Here is a 19,226-nt window from a genome sequence, read left to right on the forward strand (position 1 = left end):
AATAATTTCTGATACCCCCAAAAGTAAAAAAAAGATCAAGTAATGTGATGCAAAACAGAGCAGAGCCTTAGATTTTGAGAGGGACCTGTCTACTTACAATTCTTGGAGTTCCATGAGGAAAACAGCTTTTTCTTCCAAAACAGGATCTGTGACATTTTCTATTTTTCTCCCAAGGAGTCCCAGGCTGTCAGAAATTACCATAGGTCCTCTCATGTGAGCATCAAGGGTAGCAAGAAAACAGACTGGAGAAATAATTCAGTTGACTGAGAAGAAAAACAAACCAAAAAAATAAGATCCAAGAAAAGGCATAAAGCCCTTTAATTTATATATATATATAAAATGTGGGTGATATGGTTTGGCTGTGTGCCCCCACCCAAATCTCATCTTGAATTGTAATCCCCATAATCCCCATGTATCAAGGAAGGGACCAGGTAGGAGGTGACTGGATCATAGGGATGTTTTCCCCCATGCTGTTGTCAGGATAGTGAGTGAGTTAAGTGAGTGAGTTCTCTTAAGATCTGATGGTTTTATAAGACAGTTTTCCCTGCTCTTCCTTGCTCTCTCTTTGCCTGCTGTCATGTAAGACATGCCTCTTCCCCTTCTACCATGATTGTAAGTTTCCTGGGGCCTCCCCAGCCTGCAGAGCTGTGAGTCAATTAAACCTCTTTTCTTTATAAATTACCCAGTCTCGGCTGTGTAAAATGGATTAATACATTGGATATCTGTTTTTAATTGAGCTGACTTTTAACCATAGAGCACTTTTAAAAAAAGTCCTTTTGGGTCAGGTGCGGTGGCTCACGCCTGTAATCCCAGCACTTTGGGAGGTTGAGGCGGGCAGATCACCTGAGGTCAGAAGCTCGGGACCAGCCTGGCCAACATGGTGGAACCCTTTGTCTACTAAAAATACAAAAATTAGCTGGGTCTGGTTGCACACAGCTATAGTCCCAGCTACTCGGGAGGCTGAGGCACCAGAATCACTTGAACCTGGGAGGTAGAGGTTGCAGTGAGCTGAGATGGTGCCACTACACTCCAGCCTGGGTGACAGAACAAGACTCCATCTCAAAAAAAAAAAATGTTTTTAAATCTTTTATCATTAGACTTTAGCCAGGACAAGCAGCTGACACCTCTGGCTTTTAAGCCCTTTTTTCCCCCCTCAAAGGTATTTTTCCAAGTAAAACAAAAAAAGCCTTAACGAAGGTTATGATTTAACCATGGACACACGAGGTGTCTCCAAAGAGATGGCAAGCAGTTTTTATAAGATCTAGAATCACGCCTAAGGTAGCTCAGAGAAAAGAAAATTCAAGTCAGGAAATCAGAAGCTGCCCATAGAGAGAAAAAGAATAAAAAACGTGGGGGCAAAAGTCCCACAAGTGTCAAATCAAAAGGAATTCATTCCGTAAGCCAGGAATTTAATCCAGGCCACCATCACAAAAGAGCAAAGCCTTAGCTACTGAGCTACAGCAGAAGGTAAGCACCATATTGTTTTTCCCAGGAGTCTAGAGCAGCCATTTTTGAGCTTGTGAAGAACAAACCTTTTCAAGGGAGAAGAAAACAGATTTTAGAATTAAAAGCCAGTATTTCTTTCAGTCTTACTGAAAGCAAACCAATACTTTAAAAAACATGTTTTAACATAGGGGATCAAAATTTAGATAGCCGTTAAATTAATTTTCTTTCATTGTGGTTTATTTAATTATATAAAAAAGTTTAATAAGTTATCTTTTATGAACTGTATCATGACTTACATAGACCATCTATGACATGTTTGGACCTTTTGACTTGTCTTATACTTTCTTCTTTCCTAAATAATCAGTCATTCTACTTTAGGACAAGAATTTACCATACAAGATGCTTTCTCACATAAAATTTCTTTTCTTTATAGCCTTCCTTACCAAAAATACATCTTTGTATCCATAACTTTCTACTCATCTCTTTCCCCTACTTACTGTTTTTTTTCTATCTTGTTTCTATTTTCTTCCTAAATCCACATTTTAAACCCCACTTTAAATAACATCTGAATTGGCAAAAAACAATTTTTTTTTCAATAACAGCATATCTTCTTTGGCACATTTTACATACAGAATTATATATGAATTTTTAGTAATCCTAAATTTTAATGAGTTTAAATTAAATGAACTTGAAAAATGCTTGGACATATTTACTTAATTTATGAGTGCTCTTTTACTTATAAGTCAATTTGTTACCCTGTAGACAATATATAACATAATAAATGTAAATACACATAAACACAGCTAGACATATATGCACACACATAAAGATCCAATAGCTTTTATCTTGAAACTCTAGTCATGAGATAGTAATACAAACTCACTGTTTCATAAAAGATAGCTAGATCCAAATTATTTCTTTTCTTTTTTTTTTTGTTTTTGAGATGGAGTCTCACTCTGTCATCCAGGCTGGAGTGCAATGGTGCAACCTCTGCTCACTGCAACCTCCGCCTCCCAGGTTCAAGCAATCCTCTTGCCTCAGCCTCCTGATAAGCTAGGATTATAGATGCTTGCTACCACGCCCTGCTAATTTTTGTATTTTTAGTAGAGATGGGGTTTCAGCATGTTGGTCAGGCTGGTCTCAAACTCCTGACTTCATGATCCGCCCGCCTTGACCTCCCAAAGTGCTAGGATTACAGACGAGAGCCACTGCACCCAGCCCCAAATTATTTCTCTGACAAAATCGGGACTTGTCCACGTGGCTAAACTTTGTTTGCTAATTTGAATTTGCTGTAGTTGCTTAAAAGGCACCTTAGCAGCAAGTCCTTCAGGACTATTGTCCCCATGTCTAACAAGGATCTTTACTAGACATAGAACTTTTTCTATCTGTCTTTCTATCCAGTTATCTACCCCTGCAAATTCTCACCTCCTGCATCGAAACATTAAATGAAGTGACAAGACAAGAAAATGCTGTTACAGAAAATGATAACTTTAGGGTAGAAAACAAGAAAAAGCAAGACCAGGATTCCCCTAGGGTGGGACTCTAACCCACAATTCTAGAGGGAATGCCAATTCCGAACACCCCAGAGCATCTGGCATGGATGACAAACAGTACCAAATGCTGAAAACCCCAGAGCATCTTGGGAGTGTCCAACAGTGAACCCCAAAGGCATGAGACCTAACACAGTTGGGGGCCACAGTACAACATGACTCTGGCATCCCAGGATCAACACAGTGGGGGACCACTCACAACCAAGTGTCTTGATTTAACCAATTGCTCAACTATCCAAAGCAAAAACTACAAACGTGTCAAAGAAAAAAGGATAAGCATGCAATTTGACAGTAAGAGCAGAAAAGTAAAATGGCCAATTGTTAGAAACTAAAGAGAAAATGTCAGAGAGAAGCGGTGACAGGGTGGGCTACTAAGGAAGTGGCTATCCAGGCGTGCTCCCATCTGGGGCACCCAGACAATGGGAGGCTGCAGTTAGGCTCCCAAGCCAGAGGTCTTATGGCCACTTTCCCATCTACCCAAAATAAAGGACAGAGAATCCAAAATCGAAATTTAATAAAAGGTAGCGGCCAGGCACGGTGGCTCATGCCTGTAATCTCAAGAGGCCAATCCCAGGAGGCCAAGGCAGGTGTATCACCTGAGGTCAGGAGTTCGAGACCAGCCTGGCCAACATGGTGAAACCCCCGTCTCTACTAAAAATACCGAAAATTAGCTGGGCATCTGTAATCCCAGCTACTCAGGAGGCTGAGGGAGGAGAATCACTTGAACCCGGGAAGCAGAGGTTGCAGTGAGCTGAGATTGTGCCATTGTACTCCAGCCTGGGCAACAACAATGAAACTTCGTCTCAAAAAAAAAAAAAAAAAAAAGGTAGCAAGTTGAATCCTCATTTTACCCAGCCGCTATTCAAGGTGGAGTCACTCTGGTTTGAATGCCTTTGACATAAGGACCTCCAAGAGTCTGAATCTGCAGTGTTTTTCTTGCCTCTGTTAAGAAACTTTTAAATAATACTAATATTTTTTCAAAAACAGAAACAATGAAAATTTAGAAGGCTTTTACAAATGTTACTCATGAACTGGCCGGCTCTGAAGCAGTAAAAACTGAAATTATATTGTCACCATCGTTGACTGACAAATAAGGAAAGGAAGAGCTGGCAGAAGCGATGCCAGTCAGAAAGCAGTGGGAAAGCCCTGAGTTCTGCTTGGCTGGTGGTGGAGGCAGGACTCAGTTCCTATAGTGGGCAGATCACCGAAGAATCCAGATCTCCTGCCTCCTCTGTTTGAGGGGAGCAAGGATTGTGAATTGTCTGTGAGATTAGTCCCAAGCCTTTGGTCTCTGAGTTTTTGGGAGGCAGGGATGTGTTTCATATCAGATTGTGCTTACACACATAGACTGCTTCTTTTCTAGTATGTGAATATTTTTATATGTTGCTTCTGTTGTTCCAGCTTCACTGAAAAATAGATTCTCCAGTCCTCGTTCTGACCCTTTCATTCGCAAAATTTCATTTTTTAAAAAACAGACTTCTGGCCGGGTGCGGTGGCTCATGCCTGTAATCCTAGCACTTTGGGAGGCCAAGGAAAGTGGATCACCTGAGGTCAGGAGTTCGAGACCAGCCTGACCAACATGGCAAAACTCCGTCTCTACTAAAAAAAAAAAATACAAAAATTAGCTGGGCATGGTGGAACTCGCCTGTAATCCCATCTACTGTGGAGGCTGAGGCAGGAGAATCCCTAGAACCTGGAAGGCGGAGGTTGCAGTGAACTGAGATCGCACCACTGCACTCCAGCCTGGGTAACAGAGCGAGACTCTGTCTCAAAACAAAAACAAAAAGAAAAACAAACTCATTGAAATAGAATTCATATACCATATAATTCAACCATTTACAGTGTACAGCTCAATGTTGTTGTTGTTGTATGCTCACAGGGTTGTATGCTCACCATTACAATCAATTTAGGACATTTTCATCACCCCAAAAGCAACCTTGTACCCACTCCCAGTCGAGTAATCACTACTGTACTTGCTGCTGTAAGGGTTTACTTAGAGTTGGACATTTCATATAAACGAAATACACCATGTGGGCTTCTTTCACTTAGCATAATGTTTTCTTTTTCTTTTATTTTAAACATGGAACATTTCACGAATTTGCCTGTCATCCTTGCACAGGAGCCATGCTAATCTCTGTATCATTCCAGTGTTGGTATATTTGCTGCTGAGGCAAGCACAGTGTTTTCAAAGTTCATCTGTGTTGTAGCATGTATTGGTAATTCATTTCTTTTTATTGCTGAATAATATTCCGTTGTATTTATATGCCACATTTTTTTTCTTTTTTCTTTTCTTTTTTTTTTTTTTTTTTGAGACTGAGTTCCGCTCTGTCACCCAGACTGGAGTGCAGTGGCAAGATCTCGGCTCACTGCAATCTCCGCCTCCTGGGTTCAAGCAATTCTCCTGCCTCAGCCTTCCCAGTAGCTGGGACTACATGCCACCACACCTTGCTGATTTTTTGTATTTTTAGTAGAGACGGGTTTCACTGTGTTAGCCAGTATGATCTCGATCTGACCTCGTGATCCATCCGCCTCGGCCTCCCAAAGTGCTGTGATTACAGGCGTGAGCCACTGTGCCCGGCCTGGATATGCCACATTTTTAATCCATTTATCAGTTGATGGATATGTGAATTTTGGGCTATTATGAATAAAACTGCTATGTATATTTGTGTACAAGTTTTTATGTGGAAATGTGTTTTCAGTTCTCTCGAGTCATATGGTAACTCTATGTTTAACTTTTTGAGGAACTGCCAAACTGTTTTCCAAAGTTTTCCATTTTACATTTTCACCAGCAGCGTAGAAGGGTTCCAGTTTCTCCTCACCAGGGCTTATTATTGTCTGCCCTTTTGATTACAGCCCTCCCGGTGGATATGAAATGATATCTCATTATGGTTTTGATTTGTACTTCCCCAGTGATTAATGATGTTGAGCACCTTTTCCTGTGCTTCTTGGACGTTCATATATCTTCTTTGGAGAAATGTTTATTCAGATCATTTTTAAATTGAGTTGTCTTTCTTTTTTGTGTTGTAAGAGTTCTTTATAGATTCAAGAGAGAAGTCCCTTACACTTATATGATTTGCAAATATTTTCTTCCATTTTGTGGGTTGTCTTTTCACTTTTTTAAAAAAAAAAGAATAGGCTTTTTCTTTCAGAAAAAATAGACTTTTTTTTTTAGAGCAGTTATAGGTTCACATAAAAATTGAGCAGAAAATCGAGAGAGTTTCCGTATGCTCCCTCCCCACCACACAGCCTCCTTTACTATCAAAATTCTTTTTACTTTCTTGATGGTGACATTTGAAGCACAAAGGTTTTTAATTTTGATGAAGTCCAACGTATGCATTTTTTCTTTTGTCACTTTTGCTTTTGGCATCATATGTAAGAAGGCTTTGTCTAACTTAAAGTCACAAAGATTTACCCCTGTTTTCTTGTTTTTTGTACAGCCGAGATCTTGCTATGTTGATCAAAGCCACCACTCCCAGGCTGGTCTTGAACGCTGGGCCTCAAGCAATCCTCCCACTTAAGCCTCCCAAAGGGCTGAGATTACAGGCATAAGCCACTGTGCCTGGCCTTGTATGTTTTAAGAGTTTTACAATTTTATCTCTTTTGCATAAATCTGTGATCCATTTGAAGTTAATTTTTGTTTTGTTTTGTTTCGTTTTGTTTTGTTTTTGAGATGGAGTCTCACTCTGTTCCCCAGTCTGGAGTGCAGTGGCACGATCTCAACTGACCACAACCTCTGCCTCCCAGGCTTAACCAATTTTTGTGCCTCAGCCTCCAAAGTAGCTGGGATTACAGGCACCCGCCACCATGCCTGACTAATTCTTGTATATTTAATAGAGATGGGGCTTTGCCATGTTGATAAGGCTGATCTCAAAATCCTGACCTCAGGTGACCTGCCCATCTCAGCCTCCCAAATGCCGGGATTACAAGTGTGAGCCACCGAGCCCGGCTGAAGTTAATTTTGTACATGTGTCAAGAAGGGGTTTTCATGTGGCTGTCAAGTTGTTCCAGCCTCATTCTTTCTCCATTGTTTTGGCATTCTTGTTAAAAACCAATTGAACATAAACACATAAACAGGAGAGTTTCTTTCTTTTTTTTTTTTTTTGAGACGGAGTCTTGCTCTGTATGCCCAGGCTGGAGTGCAGTGGTGTGATCTCGGCTCACTGAAATCTCCGCCTCCTGGGTTCAAGCGATTCTCCTGTCTCAGCCTCCCAAATAGCTGGGATTACAGGCACGCGCCACCATGCCCAGCTAATTTTGTATCTTTAGTAGAGACGGGGTTTCTCCATGTTGATAAGGCTGGTCTTGAACTCCTGATCTCAGGTGATCCACCCACTTCGGCCTCCCAAATCCCAGTGGCTCACGCCTGCTGGGATTACAGGCGTGAGCCACTGCGACTGGCCCGAGAGTTTATTTCTTGACCCTCAGTTCTATTCTATTGATTTACCTATTATTAGGCCAATATATACTATCTTGATTATTGTAGATTTGTAGTAAGTTTTAAAATCAGAAGCGTGAGTCCTCCAACTTTTTCACTGTTGTGGATCCCTTCCATTCTTATATGAATTTTAGGATCAGGTCGCCAATTTGTGCAACAACAACAGCAATAACAAAAGCAGCTGGCATTTTGATAGGGATTGTGTTGAATCTGTTGATCAACTTTGGATATTGCCATTGTAATATTGTCCTTCAATTCGTGAGCATGGGATGTCTTTCCATTTATTTGTCTTCTTTAATTTCTTTCAGTAATGTTTTCAGAGTGTATGTTGCACTTCTTTTGTTAAATTTATTCCTATTTTATTCTTTTCAGTGCAATTGCAAATGGAATTATTTTCTTATTCAGAATATTCATTGCTAACCTGAATACTTACTTTTGGCTTTTGGTGGCAGGAACTCAAGGGCATATTAGGATACATCGGTTGCTTGAAGTGAATTAAATTATTTCATGCATGTACTAAGAGTGAAATGGGTGTCAGCACTGCTAAGCTGGTGAGGCCACCCCCTAAATGACTATGCTATTGATGACCTGATTCCTCTATGACTGTTATAGAGAAAGACTTTCTCTTGCCAAAGTATCTAGAAAGTTTTCAATCATTCTGTGTATCTTATCATTCTATTTGCTACCCTCACTAAATGGAGCAGTCCCAGTACTATTTGTGCCATCATTCATTTGGAAGAGAGATTTGATTCCCAAAAGATTATCATACTCTTCAACTGTAGTGAGATTACAGTGACTTTGCACCAGAGTAATGTTATGCTAAAGGCATTGCAGTAGAATGATCCACTGGAGATTAAAAACCTCATTCTGTATTATAAAACAAAGACCTCCATCCTCAGTGAACACATTATCTAAATTCTAATCCACTAAGAATGTATCTCTAGTTAAGCTATTTCCTTGCCCAAAAAAGCATTATCAGCTCTGCATTGTTTACGTCTTTAATTTCACACCCTCCATGATTTGACACTGCCTGTTTCTGATCATGTTCACCTCTCATTGTGCCCTTCGTTGCAGTTACCTGCTACAGTTGCTGTTTTCTAAATATACTATATATTTTGTCTGTCTACCCCTGCCACCACCTTGCCTCTGCTATCACAGCTCCGTCTACCTGAAGCAATCTTTCTCTTGTCTGCCCCTATGAGAATCCTTACCATTCTTCAAGATTAGGTTTAAGTGCTCCCTCCTCCATGAAATCTTCCCCAAGAAGAATAGATATCACCCATCCTGTTGCTCTCGTCCTGCTTAGTACCTCTAACTTCCTAGAAGTAAGGACAAAATCTCAATCATCTGTCAATCTCCAGCGCCGTATGGCTTCCCTTGTACATAGTATGTATACATTCAGTGTTTTCATTGAATTGGTTAGATGGAAAGATATTTCTTAAACTGAAGTTTGGAAATTAAATTCTGATATATTTTCAGGACTATGTGTATTCTCTAAAATAATTTTTAAAATATTGTGTTTCCATTTTAATAATAATTCTGAATCACCAGGATCCACATTATAATCAAGTTGCATTGCACAATTTTAATGCCCATGTGTGTGTTTGAGAAACATTGGAGTAAAACATTATTCAGAATATGTGTAAAGTTCTGATTACAGAGGAGTGCTGGCCATAAGTGATCATTCGATTTGTGGAAAATATAATTCGTTTTAGCTAGCAGTACCTTAATCTGCAGGATAAGATATTCTTTAGTTACTTCTTCTTGGTAGAAAATGAAGAGAGCAGTTAGGAATGGTTTTTATCTGTGTTCACATGTGTGTCTCAAAAAAAAAGGGGGGAGGGCAGTAGGAGAAAGAAGAGAGCTCCCATACATTAATAATAAATTTTAAAAGAATGGTGTAAGAATTTGGCAGAGTGGAATTCTTTTTCTTACTTGATTTTTCTCAATTTCACTTTTATGACCTGTTTTAGTGAACTAGGGGAATGATTGAGCCCTTGAAATTAGCAGGTCCTCTGACTCCAAAAGTTGAGTGTGTTCTTTTTTTTTTTTGGAAAAAGGGTCTTGCTGTGTCACGCAGGCTGGAGTGCAGTGGCACAATCATAGCTTACTGCAGTCCTCGAACATCTGGGCTCAAGTGCTCCTCCCACCTCAGCCTCCCTAGTAGCTGGGACTACAGGCGCGTGCTACCATACCCAGCTAATTTTTAAAATAACTTTTTTTTAGAGACAAGCTTTAGCCATATTGCCCAAGCTGGTCTTGAACTCCTGGCCTCAAGCCATCCTCCCACCTCAGCCGCCCAAAGCTTGTTAATTCAGATTTGACAGCACCCCTCTGCTATGTAAGCATCTCTTGTTGCAAGTCATTTCAGATCCTTTCTTGAAAAAGATGGGATCTGATATGCATAAATGAATCGATCACTCTAGACTTCAGAGTACCATTGAAAAGCTTAATGAAAAATCTTCCAAATTCTAATTTGTTAAAAGAATCTTTTCACAATGCCAGAATTGATATAGGCAAGTCATAAGCAGGTTAAAATTTTTTCAGCTCTCTCACTTGATTGTTCACCTTCCAAAGCAACTCATTTTTATCAAGTTTGTTCAAACAAATCTAGATCCTTCACTGGCTTTCTTGAACACACAGCTGTTTGCTTCTCAATAAGGTTGATTGGTGCTGACTTCCTGAGAATAGGGAGTTGCAAATAGCCAGGTGTTGTCATTACCACTGTACGAAGTAGAAGCCATTAAAACTAAGCTAAGATAAACCCTACTCATTAGAATCTACTGGAGTAAGTTTCTAGAAGTGGGCTTGGATTTACTGTGTTCATTTCTCTGAAGCTTTTTAGAAATACCTGAGGAGGCTGGGCACGGTGGCTCACGCCTGTAATCCCAGCATTTTGGGAGGCCGAGGTGGTCGGATCACCTGAGGTCGGGAGTTTGAGACCAGCCTGACCAACATGGAGAAACCCTATCTCTACTAAAAATACAAAATTAGCCGGGCATGGTGGCGCATGCCTATAATCCCAGCTACTCAAGAGGCTGAGACAGGAGAATCATTTGAAACCAGGAGGTGGAGGTTGCAGGAAGCCGAGATCGTGCCATTGCACTCCAGCCTGGGCAACAAGAGTGAAACTCCGTCTCAAAAAAAAAGAAAAGGAAAAAAAAAAGAAAGAAATACCTGAGGAAAAGAAGATTGTCTCTTTAACTTCAGTTTCATGAGTGCCTCTTCATCTAAATATTGTAGTCTGTAATGAATGCTTTCTGAAAATGGGGTGGGGGAATTTGGAAATCAGTACTTTTTGTAAAAGTCATTTAATGCATATCTTTAAGAAGACAAAGAAATAGTAATGAATGTTTGTCCTTGTCAGGGGACAAATGTGTGCTGTCTTTCATTAAAAGATGAATTAGGATCTCGGAGCCTTACGGTTCAAATAAGTTTCAACTGAGTCAATAGGAACATCTCATCTGGATAAAGAAAAGTACAAACAAGAGACAACAACCAAAACCAAAGAACCCCTCCTGGATGGGATAATAGTGGTTTTGTTGCCAATCAGAAACTAGGAAATAATAGTGGGTATCCCAGAACCCTAGATTTTAATTCATAATCAAATAGGTTAGCCAATAGTTGTGAAATACACTCAGCATGTAACCCCTTCTTGCAAGCTACTACTGTAAGTAGTTACACACCTTTTTTTTTTTTAATAGGTTAGCACATATACTAAGATGATTCAGCTCTTTGGGACAGTTATATGTATATATGCTGATATTATAGGAGTCATGCTGTATACCAGGTTGTTGTCTCAATTAAAATTGTAGTTAAAAGAAAGAAAATTATTTGGTTTAATTTTTTTCTTTTGTTATACTTTGGTTATAAAATTGAGCTTTGAGCCATTTTAAAAATATGTACACAGTGGCTCACACCTGTAATCCCAGCACTTTGGGAGGCCGAAGCTGAGGTGGGAGGATCACTTGAGCTCAGGAGTTTGAGACAAGACTGGGCAACATGGCAAAACCCCTTCTCTACAAAAATATACAAAAATCAGCTGGGTGTGGTGGCGTGCGCCTGTGGTCCCAGCTACTCGGGAGGCTAAGGTAAAAGAATCACTTGAACCTGGGAGGTCAAGGCTGCAATAAGCCGTGATTACAGCACTGCACTCCAACCTGGGCGACAGAACAAGACCCTGTCTCCAAAAAAAAAGAGGCGGGGCTGCCTTAAGTTCCCTTTTTTTTTTTTTTTTTTTTCAGAGACCAGACCAGGTCTTACTCTGTCGCACAGGCCAGAGTGCAGTGGCACAATCTTGGCTCACTGCAACCTCCAGCTCTTGGGCTCAAGCAATTCTCGTGCCTCAGCCTCCCGAGTAGCTACGACTACAGGCATGTGCCACCATGCCTAGCTAATTTTTTATATTTTTAGTAAACACACAGTTTCGCTGTGTTGGCCAGGCTGCTCTTGAACTCCTGAGCTCAGGCAATCTGCCTGCCTTGGCCTCCCCAAGTGCTAGGATTACAGGCGTGAGCCACTGTGCCCAGCCCCCAAGTTCCTTAGTTTTGACAAATCTAACTTTTTTGATGTTTCATATTGATAGACATAGGATTGACATTGAGGTGTTCTACAACTTTATATATGAAGAGCATTCCAGTTTTCATATATCAGGATGCTTTTGGTTGCAAGTAACAGAAATTCCCAACTCAAGTGGCTTAACAAAGAATGAATTATCACACATAACAAAAATTCCAGGATTGCTAATTCTGTAGCTCAGTGACATCATTGAAGACCCATATTCTTTTCATCTTTCTCCTCTGTCAACCACAGCTTATGGGCCTTATCCTTTAGTTCTTCATGGTTTCAAGTTGGTTGCAGCAACTCTAAGGCAACCCTAATTCATATATCCTTATGATAGCCAAAGGCAAAAAGTTTTCTGACAGTCTTCTAGCAGACTTTCCTTCACAACTCATTGTCCAGAACTGGGTCACATGCCCATGCCTAAACCAATTAAAGCAAAGGGAGATGTCCACCATGATTCACTTAGACCAATGGAAACTGTAGCCTGAATCACATGGGGAGGGGTGGCGACAGGTGGATACTTGAACAAAATTAATGTACTGTTTGTAAGGAAGAGTGGGAAAATGCCAGTGAGATGTGTACAAAATTTGACATAGAAGAATCCCTAAAGCTCAAATTAACCCCTGGGCTGGGCACAGTGGCTCACACTTATAATCTCAGCACTTTGGGAGTCTAAGGCAGGAGGATCACTTGAGCCCAGGAGTTTGAGACCAGCCTGGGCAACATAGCAAGGCCCAATCTCTATAAAAAAAAAAAATTGTAACCAGCTGGGCATGGTGGTGTGCATCTATAGTCCCACCCTACTCAGGAGGCTAAAGCAAGAGGATCTCTTGAGCCCAGGAGTTTGATTCTGCAGTGAGTTATGATTGCACCACTGCACTCCACTCTAGCCTGGGTGACAGAAGAAGACCTTGTCTCAAAAAAAAAAAAAAAAGAAAAAGAAAAGAAAAAGAACCTCTTATGTAGGATCTTAAAATTCAATGCCTATGCCAAATTGCAGCCCTGGAAGATTCTTTGACTATGTGCATTCATTTTGTTCTCCATAGAAACCAGTTCAAGCCAACTCCCACCTGGAGACTAGGGTACAATACAGTCCTGAGACCCCTATCACAAGATCAGAAGGGAAGGAAGATTAGTCAGAGGGTAGCAGAGCCCCAAGAAATGAAGGCAAGGTCATAAATCCCCAAAGAAGACCAGGTTTGAGCCAAGTATGTGACAGATCTAGGCTATATATGTGAGGCCTAATAGAGGTCCAGTCTTGGAGAACGTGCAGGCAGGAGCCCTTTGAGAAATGCAGAGTGGATGCAGTGAGTGTTCCAGTTCTTCCAGTCTAACACCTGGAGAACAAGGTAGCAAGTGAGCCTAGAGCCAGCTGACCAGGTACAATGCAGGGTCTGAGATGCTGACACTCCCACTGGCTTCTTGGGTTCTCAGGTGCAGCTGGGATGGGTTCATGGAGCATGTAGTTTAACAGATGCTCATTTTATTTTATTTATTTATTCATTTATTTATTTTAAACAGAGTCTTGTTCTGTCGCCCAGGCTGGAGTGCTGTGGCATGATCTCAGCTCACTGTAAGCTCCACCTCCTGGGTTCATGCCATTCTCCTGCCTCAGCTTCCCGAATAGCTGGGACTACAGGCACCCACCACCACGCCCAGATAATTTTTTGTATTTTTAGTAGAGACGGGGTTTCACTGTGTTAGCCAGGATGGTCTCGATCTCTTGACCTCGTGATCCGCCCACCTCTGCCTCCCAAAGTGCTGAGATTACAGGCGTGAGCCACTGCACCTGGCCAATGGATGCTCATTTTCAAAGGAGTGCTGGAGCTCAGTTAGGGCAGGAATTTACATAAATGGAACGTTAAGTTGCCGTTTTGTTAATATAGTGATGTGCTCTTGACTTATATGGCCAGTCAGTATAAGAAACAGCCGTATGATTTCTGCATTGAATATAAAGCTTTTATTGCCCACTCTCTTCTTCACTTTTCCACCAGGCCCTCACATGACTTGTTCCTTGAGGTCTTCTCCTCTGAGAGCTCTTCCCTGAGCCCTCACCCACATTGTCAACTCCCCCGCTCCTTATTTTTTTTCATAGCCCTCATTGCTGCTGGAAATTTTATTATTTATTGTCTTTCTTCCCTGCTAGAAGTAGGCTTCATGAAGATGGGAGCTTTGATTTCTTGTTCATGCCATATTGTCCACAGTACTGAGAACATTGGCACATTGGAGTACTGTGGGCACTCAATTAAGATTTGCTGGATGAATTAGCCAGGCATGGTGGCACGTGTCTATAATCCCAGCTACTTGGGAGGCTGAGGCAGGAGAATTACTTGAACCCAGGAGGGGGAGGTTGCGGTGAGCCGAGATCGCGCCGTTGCACTCCAGCCTGGGCAACAAGAGCGAAACTCCGTCTCAAAAAAAAAAAAAGATTTGCCAGATGAATGAATGAGATACCTCTTAGCGTCCTTCCTGAAGTTTCTCTCTCTTCATGATGTTCCTTCTTTTATTGGATGATGAGAGCTGTGTTTTCTAAGTCCTTTTTTGCCTTAACTACCAAGAATTGTAAAATTAAACTACTAAACTCTTGGTTTATTTGCAGTAGCCATTCTTAGCTTGGGATGTCTGCACTTCTCTCACTTACTATAGAGCTTTTAAAATATTTATTTTATTTTATGTATTTTATTTTATTTATTATTATTATTATTATTATTATTATTATTATTTTGAGATGGAGTCTCTACCCAGGCTGGAGTGCAATGGTGCGATCTCAGCTCACTGCAACCTCCGCCTCCTGGGTTAAAGCTATTCTTCTGCCTCAGCCTCCTGAGTAGCTGGGACCACAGGCGGGCACCACCACACCTGGCTAATTTTTTTGTATTTTTAGTAGAGATGGGTTTCACCATGTTGGCCAGGATGGTCTCAAACTCCTGACCTCAGGTAATTCGCCCACCTCAGCCTCCCAAAGTGCTGGGATTACAGGTGTAAGCCACCATACCCAGCCTAAAATGTTTATTTTAATGACACATGGTTTCAACGTTATTTATTGTAAGTTGCTTCAAATCCTGTGTGGAAGTAAATGAAGACTGAATAATAATAAGTGAACTAATTGAAGGGTAACAGGGAGTAGTGAAAAAAAAAATGAACACACTTTAGAGTCTGAGCAAATAAGATAATACTGGAGCTGTTGTTAATAGAATAGGAACCAGATCAAACATTACTCATAAAAGTCCCTCTCTGTCACCATTTTGGCACATCTCACTCCATTGTTATTGCTTGGTCAGTATTTTTCCTCTTCCCCATTAGGTTTTGCCATGAGGGCAAGGACTGTATCTTTCTTGCTTACGATTAGCCCCCCAGGGCCTAGCACAGTGCCAGACACATAGTACACACTTAATCATTATTTGATAAGTTAATTTAATATGCCTTTTCTTTCTTTATCATTTATTTTTAACTATAAGCCCCATATTAGTAAACATTAAAATGTTTCTCCTGTGTTCTTACCCTTTTCAACCTGCAATTTCCCCTGCTTGTAGATTTCCAAACTTCCTTCATTTTTTATGTGCCTTCCTTCCTGACAAGGAACCTTCTTCCTTTAACCACAACAGCCTCCCACTCCAGGGCTCATGAATGTGTGCCTTTTCTTCCTTCCCCAGTCTCCTAAATCTCATTTTCCTGATGACTAAACTGAAAATGACTCACCAACTCACACACTTAGAAGTGGAAGGGGCCTGAGAGGTCATCTTGTCTCACTGGCTCATCTCCACTTCCAGGGAAGCGAAGTGAATTGCCCAAGGGTCACTCTGCTGGTTGGCAGCAGGGCCAACCCTAGAACACAGATCTCTTACTCTGGATCCTCATCTCCCACTTCAGAGTGAGCAAGCCCCCTTCCTAACTCCAGAAAGAGAAAGCACTGCAACAAAAGTAGAAAAGTATATGTTAGTCTTAGTTGGAAATCTTTTTTGTTTTTGAGAGACAGAGTCTCACCCTTGTTGCCCAAGCTGGAGTGCAATGGCATGATCTCAGCTCACTGCAACCTCTGCATCCCAGGTTCAAGCAATTCTCCTGCCTCAGCCTTCCAAGTAGCTGGGATTACAGGAGCCCATCACCACACCTGGCTAATTTTTGTATTTTTAGTAGAGACGGAGTTTCACCATGGTGAGCCACCGTGCCCAGCTGTTGGAAATCTCTTTTTTTTTTTTTTTGAGACAGAGTCTCACTCTGTCGCCCAGGCTGGAGTGCAGTGGTGTGATCTCAGCTTACTGCAAGCTCCGCCTCCCAGGTTCACGCCATTCTCTTGCCTCAGCCTCCCAAGTAGCTGGGACTACAGGTGCCCGCCACCACGCCTGGCTAATTTCTTTTTGTGTTTTTAGTAGAGACGGAGTTTCACCGTGTTAGCCAGGATGGTCTCCATCTCCTGACCTTGTGATCTGCCCGCCTCGGCCTCCCAAAGTGCTGGGATTACAGGTGTGAGCCACCGTGCCCGGCCGGAAATCTCTTAAATGCAATATATCATAGGAGTTACTCATAGGTAACTCATAGGAATTAAGTATCAGACCATTTAAGTTTGATCCCAGCTCTATTTACTCTTCAAACAAGTTAACTCCTTTGTCTTAGTATATGTCCTTTCTCTTTTTTCCTATGCATTTGAATATTTAATGTATGTGTTTAAATCTGTATGTTTGCCGGGCGCGGTGGCGTGAGCCCCGGGAGGCAGAGCTTGCAGTGAGCCGAGATCACGCCACTGCACTCCAGCCTGGGCAACAGAGTGAGACTCTGTCTCAAAATAAATAAATAAATAAATAAATAAATAAATAAATAAATAAATCTGTATGTTTGATTTGTTAATAGTAGGAAAAGTTGTGTGTGTGCATATTTGCGTACATAAATGGGAATACTGGTTCTGGTAGTTTCTTTCACTTTAACAATGTCTTGAGAGCTTTTCATGTCAGTATATATAATTCTGTCATGTTCCTTTTAATCACTGCATAGTAATCTGTAATATGGGTATACCATGGTTATTTAACCTTTCCTATATGAATTTTTTAGTTTATTTCTTCTCATTTTTCATGATTATAATTCACTAAATTCTTGATGCAGTTGTCCTTGTGCAGATATGTAACTACCTCTCTAGGATAGATAATTAGAAATGCAAAGACTGGGTCAAAGAGTCCGAGATGACAGTTCAAATCTCCTCATTTCTGTTCTGAAAATAGGCTACGTCTAGGTCATCAGTGATTTAGTTTTGGCAGCATACGTTGATGTTAACAGGACAGAGGTGAGTCTTATGACTGCATGTAGTATGTTAGGAATTGGGAGTATTTTGGAGAAAGTACTCCTTTATCTTTTTCTTATACTGTATGGAAGGTACATTGTGCTTTGGACCTTGAGGGGAAAACAAAAACCAAAACAAAAAAAACAAACTTCTTCGTCCTCTTCCTTCCAAGGGACTGAGACTAGCAAAGTCATGCTTTCGAGCAACCTCTGCTTGACTCTATGACAGCATTTGCTGCACAGATCTATAATTGTCAGTACTTATCTGTTTATATGTACTCCTTAAACTTTGGGCATCTTCTTTTCTCCTTATTTTATTTCATTTTAGTTTAGTTTAGTTTAGTTTTGTAGAGACAAAGTATCCCTGTGTTGCCCAGGCTGGTCTCAAACTCCTGGGCTCAAGCAATCCTCCCACCTTAGCCTCCCAAAGTGCTGGGATTATAGGCATGAGCCACCGTGCCCAGCCTACTTTGGGCTTCTTAAAGGGTAAAAATAATATTTCATCAATTCTTGTGTTCCTAGAATATTAGCATGATACCTAGTACATAATTATGTTTTGTTGAATAAATGAATGAATTCAATTCAGTATTACCATTTCCTGTACCTAGTACAGTCATGCATTGCTTAACAATGGGAATACATTCTGAGAAATGTGTAGTTAGGTGATTTTGTCATTGTGCAAACATCATAGAATGTACCTACACAAACCTAGATGATATTGTATTTATATATATTTTTTCATACAGAAAATCAAATGTCCCAGCACCATTACTGAATACTAATATTTCCCCAACTTGATCTAATACTAATTGTTTCCCCAGCTTGATCCCCAACTTGATCAGGTTTCTAAATGTGTGCTCCCCTACAATCTGATGGGACCACTGCTGTATATGCAGTCCATGATTGACTGAAGCATTGTTATGCAGCTCATGACTGTATATGCAAAGACTGCTAAGACCTGATGGGATCAGAGATGAAGGAGTCAAAGTTCTACCCTCAAGAAATTTATAGTCTTATGGGAGAAATAGATACAGGCTTAAAACATTTAGGAACCAAGGCATGAGTGACAAATGTGATTTAAGTCAAAGCGACTTAAGCGCCAAGCATTGTGAGACTTTCAAGGAGGGCTAATTGAAGCTGACTGAAGGGAAGAGGCAGGTTCCACAAAGAAAGTGGCATTTGAACTGGGCCTGGTAGGACAGGTCAGTGATTTATCAATATAGGTCATCATTTGGTGATTAAAAATAGGTGACTTTATGCTTGTAATCCCAACACTTTGGGAGGTAGAGGCAGGAGGCTCACTTGAGTTTAGGAGTTCAAGACCAGCCTGGGCAACATAGTGAGACCCTGTTTCTACAAAAAAATCAAAAAACTAGTCAGGCGCGATGGCATACACCTGTGGTCCCAGCTACTCTGGAGGTTGAGGTGAGAGGATCACTTGAGCCCAGGAGATTGAGGCTGCAGTGAGCTGTGATCACTCCAGCCTGGGTGACAGAGCAAGACCCACCCCCCCTCTATGTATATATGTATGTGTGTGTGTGTGTGTGTGTGTGTGTGTGTATATATGTATATATGCAGAATCTTATCACCACCTCTACTGTTCAAGTCGCTGTTGTCTTTCCAGCCACTTACTGTAGTAGGTTTCTACCTTGGACACTTGTTCCACCCTGGACATACATGGTACCCAACAGTGTGTTCTCAGCACTGCAGCCAGTGTGATCTTTTTGTACTCCTTTGCTCAGAATCCTCCAAAGGCCTCTCACTGTACTCTGAGAAAAAGTTCAAGTCCTTGCATTGTCCTGCAAGGCCCTTGATGATCTACCCCACCTCCCCATCCCTGCCCTTACTTCTCTAGCCTCATCTAGGGCTTCCTTGGTGTTCTCAGACATGCCAGGCGTGCTCCTCTACAGGGTTTTTACACTGGCTGTTCCCTCTTCCTGGTATGCTCTTCTCCCAGAAAT

At 41.2% G+C, this 19,226-nt stretch overlaps 1 protein-coding gene and 1 pseudogene across 4 annotated transcripts in view; one reads left to right on the top strand and one right to left on the bottom strand.

Moving 5' to 3' along the window:
• The window catches only part of TANGO6 (transport and golgi organization 6 homolog), a 242,621-nt gene that overhangs the window by 160,251 nt on the left and 63,144 nt on the right, over window positions 1-19,226 (top strand). The gene's annotated exons all lie outside the window — the stretch shown is intronic.
• Window positions 5,071-5,170, bottom strand: LOC129016466 (U6 spliceosomal RNA; annotated as a pseudogene).

The sequence above is a fragment of the Pongo pygmaeus genome, chromosome 18 (genome assembly GCF_028885625.2).
Source record: "Pongo pygmaeus isolate AG05252 chromosome 18, NHGRI_mPonPyg2-v2.0_pri, whole genome shotgun sequence".
Classification (NCBI taxonomy): Eukaryota; Metazoa; Chordata; class Mammalia; order Primates; family Hominidae; genus Pongo; species Pongo pygmaeus.